The sequence below is a fragment of the Lampetra planeri genome, chromosome 19 (genome assembly GCF_965212315.1).
Source record: "Lampetra planeri chromosome 19, kcLamPlan1.2.h2, whole genome shotgun sequence".
Classification (NCBI taxonomy): domain Eukaryota; kingdom Metazoa; phylum Chordata; class Hyperoartia; order Petromyzontiformes; family Petromyzontidae; genus Lampetra; species Lampetra planeri.
In genome coordinates this window covers 4,262,107-4,276,615 of record NC_136125.1, presented here as the reverse complement: position 1 = coordinate 4,276,615, position 14,509 = coordinate 4,262,107, and the positions used below count along the sequence as shown (strand labels likewise).

Below are 14,509 nucleotides of genomic sequence, written 5' to 3'. Positions count from 1 at the left end.
GCGGGGTGGGGTGATACGTGCCCCCCAATGATCCAATCGAAATCCCTAATTTCGATCAGATTATTGGGGTTTATTAGTAATAAATGGGCATTTTGCGAGCCCCACTGCCACTATGTAGCATATTATTACGTGCCAGGGACTCTATGAGATGATAGGACAATAGTCTGAGTCCATATTGGCAATAAGTAACGGCAAAGTGACTCAGAATTGTGCGCAGTTGCGTATAGAGTCCACTACTTCCCTGAAGGCAAACACCTTCAGCGAGCGCGATGCCGATCACACAACGCGGTTCGAATTCGACCCTCGATCGAAGGCTGCGCCATCGCCGCACACGCGTCTAATAAAAAGCAAGGAACAAGTCATTACTTACTAACAACTCCTATCATTGGAGGAGAGGGTTGGTGGATTGCATGAATGTTGCGAAACTCCCTTCCCATGGGCGTTGAGGTGCCATACCTTGGCTCGCCAAAAGAAATATGGACTGGCATTTGTTCCATCTGTTTATCCCCCCCCTCCCTCTGGTATGCATGGGTTTTCTCCAGATGCAGGGCTTTCCTACCACATTGATGGAGTTGGGCAAACATCTCAATATAGAACCACAGAGCTTGGGAAATTGTTGACGCCGCTTCTGGCTGCCTTCCCGCTTGTCCGTGGTTTTCCGCGCCTCTGAATCTACCGAAACTGTACAGTGCGTTACACATGTGTAACTTGTTTGTTTTCGCCACTAGCTTTTAACTTTCAAATACGTGTACATATTAAAATGACAGTTCTGTGGTTAAAGCTACGAGTCACGCAATGTGAGTTTGATTTCTGGCCACGGCTGACATCAGTGGTGAGCGATATCTGAACCGGTCCTGGTCCTCCCCTCTCACCATCCCCCACACGGACCAGCGTGGGGAAGTATAGTCAAACAACCTCCACGCCGAGCACAGCATGAGGAAGCCTTCATCCAGCAGTGGATTGACAAAGGGAATATTTTTTTTTATTGTTCTTATTAATTTACGTTGTTCTGTTAGGTTGTTCAGTTCATATAAAACCTCTACTGGTAGTTTAAGCAGTCTTCATTAAAAATTGTACCCCTATATTATGACTATTTTGTACCTATCTGATAAACGAAGCTAAGCTGAAAAAGAAAAAAAAAATTAAGTTAAGTGAGAATAAATTACATGGTGCTTGTACATGTAACATGTTGGCCCTTGCCATAATAACGTGGAATTTCCACAACGGACTCGTGGCCATTCGAGACGAACACTGTCGTAAGCCCGTGGGGGCGTGGGGACGCTTTGCAAAATTTGACGTCGAACGTTTGTGAAGTTAAAATTAGAAATGCGCTCATGTGCATTTGTCTTAGCAAGCAAGCAGGGCAGGCGATTGTTGGCTATTTCCATTCTACTGTTGGTAACTTGGGGCCTCGGGGGATTTCCACTTGCTTTGCTCCCGTTACCCAGGCTGTGTGTGTGTGTGCTGTGCAGAAGTGGGGAGCTGTAGGGTCGCGGTTAGCTCGCTGCGCTACGAACCCGGCGACCCGAGTTTGATTCCTGCTCACGGCCAACATCAGTGACGATTATTTGAACCGGTGCTGGGCTTCTCCTTGGCCGACTCAGCCTCAAATGAGTACCTGGTGCGGTGCGTATACGTCGCCACTGGGGAGACGAGGGTGGTTGGGTGTGGTGCTGGCCACCCACCCCCTCATGTGCCGTGCCGGCCTTCATAGAGTGCTCGCTAACAGCACTTGCCTCAACAGTCTGTTGCAGGCTATACGGGGGATCTCTGTAGAAGGCCACTCACTGGGATTCCCCGCATTCCCCCTTCTCGCTTTAACAACACAGAGATGTGCAGCACTGCACGTGCAAAAGGCTCTCAGCCCTGTCCAGACCACCAGCACAAAAATAACTGTGTGTGTGGACATTTTGTCGTTTAGAACCACCGACTGAAAGAGTTGCAAAAATGTGGCCATCTCAACAACAGGCAGTGGTGAAACGGAGATGCAGTTGTAGACCGATTTCATCCTCATTAGGACTCATCAATACAGTCCAGTCATCAGTGTTCACTGCTGCCATATACCTTTGGGAGCCCCGTATACGGAGAGGCCTTGTACCTACCGGACCATTCGGAAGCCGACTGTCGATCACGAGACCTGGATGCTCGCTTGTTCAGTAATGTTTACGGTGACCCTGGGCAGAGTATCAAAGTTCAAAATAGCTAAGTTTGTTGTGACCATGCAAAACGTAGTCAGTAACGTGGAAAGCCCGTCATTTTATCATAATCATCATCTACAAACTATCAGATACATCTGCATGCGATGTGCTATCCTCACTCCATCTCCTCTTGCGTCGTCTCCTTGCTTAGATTTCCCATTTTGGCTTTTCATCTTTCACTTGCCTAGGTCTCCATTTAAATGGACAGTAAACAATTTTTGTCTCGTCAAAGGCATACACATCTTAAAACAGTGTGGGTGAATGAGTGACATACAAGACAAGTGTGTACCATCGGAATAATTTACGTAAAATCCCCTCCACTAATTTGCATGGAGGGAGGGGGGGGGGCAATGGAAGAGGGCTTCCTGCACTCTGCTATGAACCTTGGATACCCGAGTTCAACTCAGATTGGGAATTGGGACATATTTCATCATACCCAGTGATGGCCTCTGACACTGATTACAAACCGCAACCCTCCAATTATATTATGAGGTGTGTGCTCTAAACACGTCACCCTTTGTCCCCTTACATTTACGTGTATATAATGATCCAAGTGAAGCTTTAACTGAAATAAGGCTGGGCAGTGCTGGTGCACTGGGGGGCAGCAGTGGCGAGATGTTAACTACCTCGCCTCGTATGCAGGAGGACGTGGGTTCGATCCCGAACCTGATGCCTGTATATTTGGAGTTTGTATGTTCTCCCCCTGGTCGTGTGCTTTTTTTCATCTGGGTCCTCCGGTTTTATCCCTCCAAATTTAGAAACATGCTTTTACAGTATTTGGCTGCTACACTTCCATATGATAAATCACTTGGCTGAGCTATCATTTATGGCCAGGTCACTTCTGAAAAATTAGCTATATAGCTCAGTGGGCCTTACCTGGTAAAATAGAAAGTTTAGTTTAGTTAAATTCTCAGCCATGGCTAACAGCAATGGTAGATAATAGCTGCACCGGTCCTGGGCTCCCCCTTGCCCAGCCCGCACCGAACAGCATGGTGAAGAATCGTCAAGAATGCCACATGACCAACAGGGTATGGCAAAAAAAAACGATTTAATATACACAAGTTTAAATAGTTATCGGTGGTCGCCTTAGTCCTTCTATCCTGCTGTAATCAATAAACCGACCACTGTGGGAAACGAACAGCAGTTGTCCTATGAATAGACTGGCCCCCGCCATAGAAATGTCCAATCTCCACTACTGAGTCAGGGCTGCCATTGAATGTGGGTATAACCCTTTCGCGAAATTGACTTTTGAATTTGTGCAATATCAATTGAATTAGTCGGCCTAAGAAGTGCCCGTCGCCAAATCGTCAGCAATGCGCCTGACCCCATCAGATTCCAGAAGTTCAAGCGGGTTGAGCCTGTGCCGTGCGCCTGCTGGTGACCACCATGTGTTAGAGCCAGGTGCGGTAGGCATTGCGAGCAGCAGAGGGCAGTGGAACAAAATACATTGTTCTGCACCCCCCCTCCCCCACCTTCATTAACCTGTACTAACCAGCTTGGTGAAGTATGGTCAGACATCATCAATGGCCCGCAAGGCATGGGTGGGGTGGGGCCTCATCCAGCAGCGGATTGAAAAGCAACCCGTACGTGTACGTACAATGCCCGACGAGGCGCTGCCCTCTTCACACACAAAAGAAACCCACTGCTCAGGGCAGGTGAGCGTCACTTCTGTTTCCTGCTGTCAACCAACTCGCCAGCTGGCGGGAGGAGGGAGTGTGTGTTGACAGAGAACGAGCGAAAACAATTAGCGCCTGTAGCCAGCGGCGGGGTTTGAACCGTCACCTTAGGGGGAAGGAAGCCCTGTGCCTCCAGGCCCGCCTGCTCGCACCGTGGACTCTGCACCGCCCGGCGGTGACATGCCTGAGCCTAATGACATCGCATTCCTGTCTGGGGGGGGGGTCTCCGCACCCCGGGACCGCACGAGTTCGCTCGCTCCCAATTGGTCACAGCGCAGGCAGCAGCGAAGGGGACGGCAGGGGAGGAGGAGGGGTGTCGTTGTGTTTTTTTTACGGTGAGAAAAAGGTAGCGACCGCGGGGAAGACGGCAGCGCGGCGCGATCGGCACCACTACACCCCACGCTGACCTACACACCCCCACCCAGACCTACACACCCCAACCCCGACCTACACACCCCGACCTACACACCCCAACCCCGACCTACACACCCCGACCTACACACCCCGACCCCGACCTACACACCCCACGCCGACCTACACATCCCAACCCCGACCTACACACCCCACGCCGACCTACACACCCCAACCCCGACCTACACACCCCAACCCCAACCTACACACCCCCACCCCGACCTACACACCCCAACCCCGACCTACACACCCCAACCCCGACCTACACACCCCGACCTACACACCCCAACCCCGACCTACACACCCCACGCCGACCTACACACCCCAACCCCGACCTACACACCCCAACCCCGACCTACACACCCCACCCCGACCTACACACCCCGACCTACACACCCCAACCCCGACCTACACATCCCAACCCCGACCTACACACCCCAACCCCGACCTACACACCCCACGCCGACCTACACACCCCAACCCCGACCTACACATCCCAACCCCGACCTACACATCCCAACCCCGACCTACACATCCCAACCCCGACCTACACACCCCACGCTGACCTACACGCCCCAACCCCGACCTACACACCCCACGCCGACCTACACACCCCAACCCCGACCTACACACCCCACCCCGACCGACACACCCCACCCCGACCGACACACCCCACCCCGTAGCGCCACCTCCGTTTCGCGAGCCGAGCAGGCGAGGCGCGCCGCGTCCGCCTACGGGAGACTGAAGGTCCTCAACGAGCTGCGGCAGCGCCGTGATGAGAAGGTTCTGCGGAGGTGAGTTTTGTGTAGTAGTTTTTGTTTTAAAGAGCAATATTTTTTTTAAAAGGTTGTCTTTGGCTGTTCCATGCTAGTGCCGCGCTCCGTACGGAGTGCCCGCTTGCGTTTGACAGGTTGATTGTGTTTGGTAATTTTTTATTTTTATGTCCGCACGTGCATTTTCACGGACGGGAATTGTTTTTGGTACGAAGCGTATGTTTCGTACTAAATAAAACAAGAGAAAACATGAATGTTAATGCGCGCATCCCGACAGCACTGTGACTGAGTGCTCGAACACATGGCTCGAAGTTTGTGAGTTCAAATCCTGCCCCAGCATCGACTCGTCCCATCATCCCTCTGTGGTAGATAAAATAGCTACCGCTTCATGTAAAGTAAACAACCGTCATCATTAGACTTTGTCCCCCCCCCCCCCCCCTGGAGTGGCATTAGGAATTACCAATCACTGGCTCAGGGCAACCAAAGTAAAGCTATGACCACCGCTCCCGGCGTACTTTTTGCGAGCACAGAGAGGCAACTTTGACTTTCTCACGCGCGGAATAAAGAGAAGCCCTTTGCTCGCAGTGGGACGAGCGCACCGGTGACGAATGCCCTCGTAGTAAACCGCCGCGCAGAGCACTGCTGTGGACATGTCGTATGTGTGAGTGTCGCGGTGCCGACGGCCAAGACACAGGACAGGTGGCACTGTCTGTAGCCCCTGTGACCGTGGCATTGCCTTCGAGTTGGTGGGCGGGTGGTTGGTGGGCGGGTGATTGGTGGGTGGGTGGTTGGTGGGTGGGTGATTGGTGGGTGGGTGATTGGTGGGTGGGTGGGTGGTGGTTGGTTGGTGGGTGGTTGGTAGGTGGGTGGGTGATTGGTGGGTGGTGGGTGGTTGGTGGGTGATTGGTGGATGGGTGGGTGATTGGTGGGTGGTTGGTGGGTGGATGATTGGTGGGTGGGTGATTGGTGGGTGGTTGGTGGGTGGTTGGTGGGTGGTTGGTGGGTGGGTGATTGGTGGGTGGGTGATTGGTGGGTGGGTGGTTGGTGGGTGGGTGATTGGTGGGTGCGTGATTGGTGGGTGGGTGGTTGGTGGGTGGGTGATTGGTGGGTGGTTGGTTGGTGGGTGATTGGTGGGTGGATGGGTGGTTGGTGGATGGCATTCGGTTTTTTTGCGTTGCTAGGGGGGGGGGCTGACTGGCAAGATTGATGTTTTCTCTCGAGCAGACGACCCTGAGACAGACGGGGGTGGAATGAGGGGGGGGGGGCACCTGAGCCCATGAACTTCTGCAATTCGCCACTGTGCAACAGGTGCGCCCACTTCCCGGTGCGCGGCATCCGTGTAAATGGCAACACAAATGGCACGGGATGGGATGGTATTTGCATCTGCGAGAGCGCGCGTGCCTAAACGCATTGCAAACGCACGCCTTGTGTTTTATATAACAAACATAGACAGAGAGACACGTACACACTCCAAGGCCGTCTTCGAATATTGATACTGTATCACAGAGCTGTCACCGCCTCTGGCGAGACTGTAAGGGAAGTGCTGACGAGGGGGCACCTGTTATTAACACTGGCGCAGCGTCCATTGAGATTCGATGACCAGCACCGCACCCAAACAGCAAATTCGGTACTCATTTAAGGCTGACTTGACGCCCACAGAAGCCCAGTACGAGTTCAAGTACCACTTGCCAAGAGCCGAACTTTGTTTTCTGGAATCGTAGCAGAATACACACCAGGTACTCATTTGAGGCTGAGTCGACCTAGAGGAGGCCTACAAATTGGTTCAGATAATCGTCACCGGTGTTGGCCGTGAGCCGGAATAAAACACAGGTTGCGGGGGTTCGTAGCACAGCACGCTAACCGCTGCACTACCGCTCCAAAGACAGCCAAAAATCCCCCGTATAGCCTCAAAAGGCTGTTGGGGCAAGTGCTGTTAGCGAGCACCTATGAAGGCCGGCACGGTTTACGAGGGGGTGGGTGCCCAGCACCACCCCCGGCCACCTTTGTCTCCCAATATTGACACACTGACTAGGTACTCGTTTGAGGCTGAGTCGATCTAGGGGAGGCCAAGGACGGGTTCACATAAAAATCACTGGTGTTGGCCGTGAGCGGGAATCAAACTCGGGTCACTGGATTTATAGCACAGTGCGCTAACACACATATAGGCAGGCACATGCAGGCATGCTTGTACGTACCGTAGTCACTTTTTCACATATCCTTTAACACGCACATGCTGCCAGGTCCAATCTCCGAGAATTTAACCTCGGAGATTGTCTGGACAAATGCTGTTAGCGAGCACCTATCAAGCCTGGCACAACACAATAGGAGAGTAGCAAAGCCAATGCCACACACATCTTCTTTTCTCTCACATGATGTGGTGTTGATGCGGTGCGTGTTTTTTGCTGATAAAAATAATCACTTGCAATGAAATACACGATGTCTTGTGGATAGCGCAGTGTGCCGTAAACCCGGGCAACTAGTTCAATTCCTTGCCACAGCTTACACCAGTGGTGAGTGATACCCAAATCGGTGCTGTGTCTTCCACGGTCGCCAACACGAACTGACTTGCATGGTGAGATACGGTCAGACAACGTGGCATGGGAAGGCCCTCTTGCAACAATGAATTTCCAGAGGGACTGCCTATTATTATTATTCGACCATCAAGCTTGGTATAATGCACGGAGCCCAGTCTGAGAACGCTAAAGTATGAATCGCATAACATTTGTCCGAATTGGGTTGCGTTTTTAAGATGCCTAGAAGCCATTACGTCAGCCTCTTGTGTTGGACGGCAAGTAATGCCACTGCTTGAGCCGGCGCTGAAAAGAGAAGAATGCAAATATTTGAAAACGCATTTTCCCAAATGCAACCTTTATTTTGGCGCTTTAGTCATTTGAATAACCGCGTGCCCATAATTTACACAAGGGGGGGAAAGAGTGGGCGGTAGTGTTTGTCTCTTGTGCCGAGACACTGCGCTCATAAAGGTCGGTCATTTTTCTCGCCCGCTTTACTTTATTGTCCGCCGATCGGGCCCGTTACCAATGCCGCGGCGCGCGGACGTCTAGCCACGCGGTGTGACTCATCGCGAGCGTGTGCTGGACTTGGAACTCGTTGTCCAGGTGACCACCAAGGCGTTGGGTGACCACCGAGGTGACGTCGGGGAATTCGTCGTTGCCTTTTGATTCATCACTTGGCCACAGTAATCTCTAATAATAACGTTTTTTGGGTTAGATCGCGTTATTATAAATGTGTGGAATCACTCTACAAACACACCGGTGGGCTGAAGAAGTAATTAATTGGCGTTTTGTTAACGTGACACTTTTTTTTACTGATTGGCCGTGTCGGGTGGTGGAGGGTTGCGACACATTTATAAATAACGCGATCTAACCCAAAAATCTTTATTATGAATAATACTGGTGGCGAAAGCCTACGTGTTAAACACACTAATCTCGCTCTCACGCCTATAGTTTTAATTTAATACGTAGGCCTGCACAACCAATGTTACAATTCAAACAATTATATTTTTTGGGGGTGGGGGTTCGATCGTGTAGTTTTGACTAAATACAAAGGAAAGTCTCACTCAATCTCAAGACTTTTTCAGGAGGTTTCTGCTGGAAATGTTTACGACCAGTTTTTACGTGGAACAAAGCCAGAATAGCAATACACATTTACACAGACTTGTTGGCAACCTACTTGTTGTACTTTCTCCAACAACCAACCACCTGGTCATCCTACAGGTGGGTATCTCAAAAAGGCTTCATCTCTGTGTCATCCACCAGCCCCACATCTGTGGATTACAGGTGTGTACCACCGCACACGGCCTATTCCCTATCCTGAAATTCAGATTTATACACACTTTTGAAACCATGCTTATGCCAATTTTTTTTGAAATCCATATTTTTCGTTGCATCTTTTGGTTCCGCACACAATGGGAGCCTCTCCGTTGTCAGGAGAGAGCGGGAAGCACCTTCCTGTCAGACGAGCTCAGCTTCACACGAAACCTTGGCTGTTCTCGTAAAGGTGCCGTAACATTCAGTGCCTTGCTATGTACGTACGTATGTTGAACTTCGTTCACACCGTATGTTGCCAATCGTGCTAATTTGAGGTGCTATTTATGTACTGTATGTGGAACTTCTTTCGCACCATACGTAGCCAACCGTGCTAATCGGAGGGGCGATTAGCACGGTTGTTCTACATCACACTTCGTGAAGTTGTCAGTGAACATGTATCTGGCCTTGTGGCACTGGGGCAGACTCCTTGACTCGTAATCAGAAGGTTACGAGTTAAAACCCTGAAGCGGGCGGCCAACTGCAACCCATCATCCATAACGCGTCAATAAAATGTTTACCACTCTGGGAAGTCAACAGTGACCACATCTTGTGGAGAGACGACACCCCAACGGTAGGAAGGAGGTGTGGACCTGCTGTCACTGGTTGGTGGCCATCGGCAGAAAGGAGCACTGCCCGAGAATGAATGCGGGCATGGCGGACACTTTGACTTTGGAAATCTTTTAAGCAAAACTGCTACGTAAATAGTTTATTACCTCTCCGTGGTATGCCACACACAGTAAACTATAAAGACATCCAAAAAAACTCATAATTTTCCACTGGCATTGCACAATACGGAAACGAAAGCAATGAAATGCAAATAATGGGCTGCTTTTACCAGTTCTTGCGCTTCATTGCTGCGGGATGCGGTGTGGCGTGGTGTCTTACTCGTAGAGGTTACATAAAGCACTGCGGGCTCACACACATTGCTGAAACATTAGCCCACTGGGATCATACACAGTTTAACTGTATTGTAGTTTAATTGACTATTTTACTATTTATTTTACCAGGCCCACTGAGCTGTAGAGCTCTTTTTCAGAGGCGACCTGGTCACAAATGATAGCTCACGTGGAAAATTATAGCAGCCCAATACTCTAAATGCGTGTTTATAAATGTGAAGGGAAAAACCGGAACACCCGGAGAAAAATCCACGTGACCACGGGGAGAGAGACACGCAAACTCCAAATATACAGCAGGCATCAGGGTCGGGATCGAACCCACGACCTCCTGTATACCAGGCGAGGTAGTTAACATCTCACTACTGTGGTGCCCCTTAGCAACAGCGATATCACCATCATGAAAAAGAGTCTTGAGACTTAGTGAGGCTCTCCTGGGTAAACAAATGTAATCATAATTATAATAAAATAATAAATCAAAAGGTTGGCATTGCACCGCGTTGCATTCTGTTAACATGCACACATCCTTCAGGACACAGTTATGGAGTTCATTTTGCTCAGTTGATCAGTTGATCATGGAACACGTGTGCCTGTCCGTGTGGGCCCGGTTTGTTTGTAATTGCTAACCTTGCTCACAGTGAGCACGCGCGGGGAAGTATGGACAAGCGTTGACACACGCACGCGCGTGCAAGAAAGCTGACCATAGCGTCCCAGAAGCCGAGTGCCTCCAGCACCCGTGTGCTTTCTCAGGACGCAGGGCGGCAGGCAGTCTGGCGTGGGTGAAGCGGGGTGGGCGGGTTGGGTGCCCTGGCCGCCATCCTCGGAACGTCAGGAATGCCTACAGTGGGAGAGGTGTTTGGACCAGGGCTCTCTCTCTCTGTGCCACTTCTCCAATGCTCCTGACTTTGTCAGTCGCTCTTCAGAAGGGCTTCTTTCCACTGCAGGAACATTCACCGCTCGACAAGTCGTAGGTGCCCGCACGCGCGCCTGCTTCAATGCGGCCTGGTGTTTGCGCACCCACTCCACGCACGCACTGCACTGCGCTGGCTGCTGCGTGGGGAGCGGTGGCGCCGTGGTTCGTAGCGCCGAGTGAGGGCGATTGCCACTGACCCGGCTTGCTCTGCTGTCCGTGCACAGCGGTCGTCTGAAGCTATCTTTGGGCCTTGGGTTGGCTCGGTCTAAAGCGAGGGCCTGACGCAGCATGTCACTGTCAATACCGAGCAAGACGAATGTTGTCGTCGTGCGTGTGGCGTCAGCCACACCGACCGCTCCGTTATTGTGCCAGCTTTAGACCGTGGTCGCTGACGGCACTTGCACTTGGAAACTCTCGCGGCTAAAATTGGAAGCTCTCTCTATTTCTGTGAGCAAGGGCACTCTTCTCTGCTTCTCCATCAACAATTATCTATGTGTTGAGTGAGCTGGAATATGGTACGTGGTGTAAATGCATTGTGTGGAACATGAGCTCTTATTCGTTATTTGGGTTTTTTTTTACACGGAATGAATTCTAACTGTGGCATTTAAGATTGCCTGGTATACATCACGGCTCTGCCACTCGTCTAGGACGCTCGCAAGGTCTCGGATGCGCGTGGGCTAATTCACCACGAAGCTGTATAACATCACATTTGGAATTTCCATTGCATGTCCATCGGGCAAATGTGCCAGCCCTTCCCGTTCCTCTGCTCTCAATGTGCCTGCGATAGCAGTAGAAGTCGCTTATAAAGTGCGCGTGCACGTGTGCCAAAATCAGAAAAAAATGGACCCATATGTTCTGGATGCTGACCGTGACATATCTTGGGTATGACTCTGGATTGTAGCCACAGATTACAGGGTAAACATCCTGCTCTGTTGCTGCTGCTTGTTGAGTCTCGCATGGCTCGTGCCTTGGAATGTGTTTGGCATAAAATGTCAACATTCCAGCAGGGTATTTTTATACCTGCAGTGTGCAGAGCAGGAGATTAGCACATGGCTGGCATGCAGACCTTGCAATTTGCTCTTTTAGATGCCACTGTCATAATGATTCCAACTTTCATCCTTCCAGATGTGTATGTACCGTATTGAATATGCAACGTGCTTCTTTGTTGAACTGTGTTTATGAAGTCAAATTGTCAAAGTAAAATTCCCTGTTCAATTGAGCAATGGGGTGACCATGATCTCCATTGGCAGTTCTGAGCTGATGGTGGAAATTCCACATGGCCGTGGTGGTGCCAGTGTTACCATGGAACGCCAGGATCGCGAGATGTTAACGACCTCGCCTGGTATACAGGAGGTCGTGGGTTCGATCCCGACCCTGACGCCTGGATATATTTGCAGTTTGCATGTTCTCCCCGTGGTCGCGTGGATTTTCTCTCGGTCCTCTGGTTTTTCCCTCCACATTTAGAAACGTGCATTTAGAGTATTTGGCTGCTAGAAATTTCTACACGATAAGCCACTTTGCTGAGCTGTCATTTGTGGCAAGGTCACTTCTGAACAAGAGTTACATCGCTCAGTGGACCTCACCTGGTAAAATAAAAATTGTTTATCTGAAAGGATAATTACTTTTGACGTCCTACAAACTTGTACTAATTGTTTAGCACCCAGAGGGATGATGGACTGCATCAAGTACATCATGGCGTTTTTTATTATGGCACATTTTACATAATGAAAAAGCTGTGTTTATATATATGTGTGTACCAAGTCATGGGGAGTGGTAGTGCAACGGTTAGCGCGCTGCGCTACGAACCTCGTGACCCGAGTTCGAATCCCGCTGACAGTCAACACCAGTGACGATTACCTGACCCAGTCCTGGGCCTCCCTTAGATTGACTCAGCCTCAAATGAGTACCTGGTGCAGCATATTAGAACATTGCCACTAGGGAGACAAAGGCGGCCGGCCGTGGTGCTGGTCACCCACCCCCTTGTCTGCCGTGCCGGCCTTCATAGGTGCTCGCTAACAGCACTTGCCCCAACATTCTGTAAAGGCTATACGGGGATCTTTGTCTTTACAGCCAGTGATGGACATTTCACATTCCCATGGTGGTGTCGAGTGTATCCCATAGGCCAACCACATTGACTTTCCCATAGAGTTGTACTCATTTTATCGACCCTGCAGTGATGATGAGCCAAGTCAACCCCCAGACAGGATTTGAACTCGCAACCTTCCGATCGGCAGTGAAGAGACCAGGGCAACCGGGTATAGTGCTGGTCATTCTCCACCCTCGTGTGCCTTACCGACCTTAATCATACTCACAAATATCATTTACCCTATGGTCTATGAGGCTAAATGGGGATCTTTGTTTTGTCTTTGTGTGTATGTGTGTGTGGGCGCATGTGTGTACATTGGTATGTTTGCGTGGGGAGGGGTAGCGTTGCGGTTGGCGTGCTGCACTACGAACCTGGCGACTCGAATTCGATTCCCGCTCACGGCCAACACCAGTGACGATTTTCTGAACCGGTCTTGGGCCTCCCCTAGGTCGACTCAGCCTCAAATGAGTACCTGGCGCAGTGTGTTAAACTTCGCCACTGGGGAGACAAAGGCGGTCGGGCGTGGTGCTGGCCACCCACCCCCTCGTATGCCGTGCCGGCCTTCATAGGTGCTCGCTAACAGCACTTTCCCGAGCAGTCTATTTAGGCTATAGGGGGATCTTTGTATTTTGGCGCATGTGTGCACATTGGTATGTTTGTGTGCAAATCAGGCTAAGTGGGTAGTGCCTCCAATGTTATTTAAGCTAATTGCCAGCAGATAAGAACTCACTCCAGACTGACTTCTCTAGGATTTTGTATCCTCTGCTTCAGACCCAGCGCTCCACAAACCCCCACCTCCCACATGCCCCCCCCTCCCTTGCCGGCTTGAAGAATTCCCAGCTATTTAAAGTATGCGGCCAAGGGTTTTGCAATCCCATCTATAAGTGTCACCTTTGTAGCCACTCCGAGAGTTCATGCAGTCAGAAGGGGAGGCTTAATCCCCGCCGGTAGAAATCTGCAGAAGTACCAACAAAAACATTCCTAGCCAGGGTTGCAAGCTCCCACAGAACCGTTATTGAATTGTAAATGCAGTTGCCGTTGGCCTAAATCGGAATTAAACTAAGTGTTTGGTGATATTAGATTGGCGGTGGTGTGCAAGCACAAATGGCAAAATCACCACATTTCTCAACAACACTGCCTCGAAGTTAAATTAAACATGAAGAAGGGGTTATTTTCCAACATGCCATCTCATATATGTGATTTTTATATTCATGTTTTTGTTGTTAAAAGTGAAATACGTCACTTAAACAACTTCACTTAAACTGATTGATAATGGCAGCCGATTAACAATGATGGTCTGTCTTAAGTAAAATGAACGCTTCTGCCAATATTTTCCTGGCTTAAAAGTCTAGGAATGTCACGGTGTGTGTGTGTGTTTAAGGGATATTTGTAAGAACTACCTAGTCCTAAGTCTGCAGCGCATCAGCTCTGGAAAAGTTATATTTAAAGTGAAATTGGGCGCCCAACTGGATTAGGGATGTCAGGCTTCACGGCGAGTGCAATCTTTTAAAGAAGCCAGGGCACTTGGGCTGCAGTGTTCCGCCTTCAGGGTTAACCGTGACGGTGCCAGTGCCGTCCTCGCAAAGAAAACCGCCACCTAAATCCTTGCACTGGAATCATGGATTCAACGCAACTTTAACGCATGGAATGTTTGTACACGCTTACCATTTTTCATTTACGTTTAATGAAAAAAACCCTTTGTGTTCTAGTTGGGTCCATTTGGGACGGAAGT

At 50.2% G+C, this 14,509-nt stretch overlaps 1 protein-coding gene across 5 annotated transcripts in view; it reads left to right on the top strand.

Moving 5' to 3' along the window:
* The window catches only part of SHROOM2 (shroom family member 2), a 252,676-nt gene that overhangs the window by 131,031 nt on the left and 107,136 nt on the right, over positions 1 to 14,509 (top strand). Inside the window, exon 1 of one of the 5 annotated variants that reach the window (XM_078602775.1) lies at positions 4,930 to 5,079. The exons of the other annotated variants lie outside the window; for them this stretch is intronic. The gene's annotated coding sequence lies outside the window, so the exon portion shown is untranslated. Of the gene's footprint in view, positions 1 to 4,929; positions 5,080 to 14,509 lie in introns of those variants that run through there. 5 annotated transcript variants of the gene reach the window in all.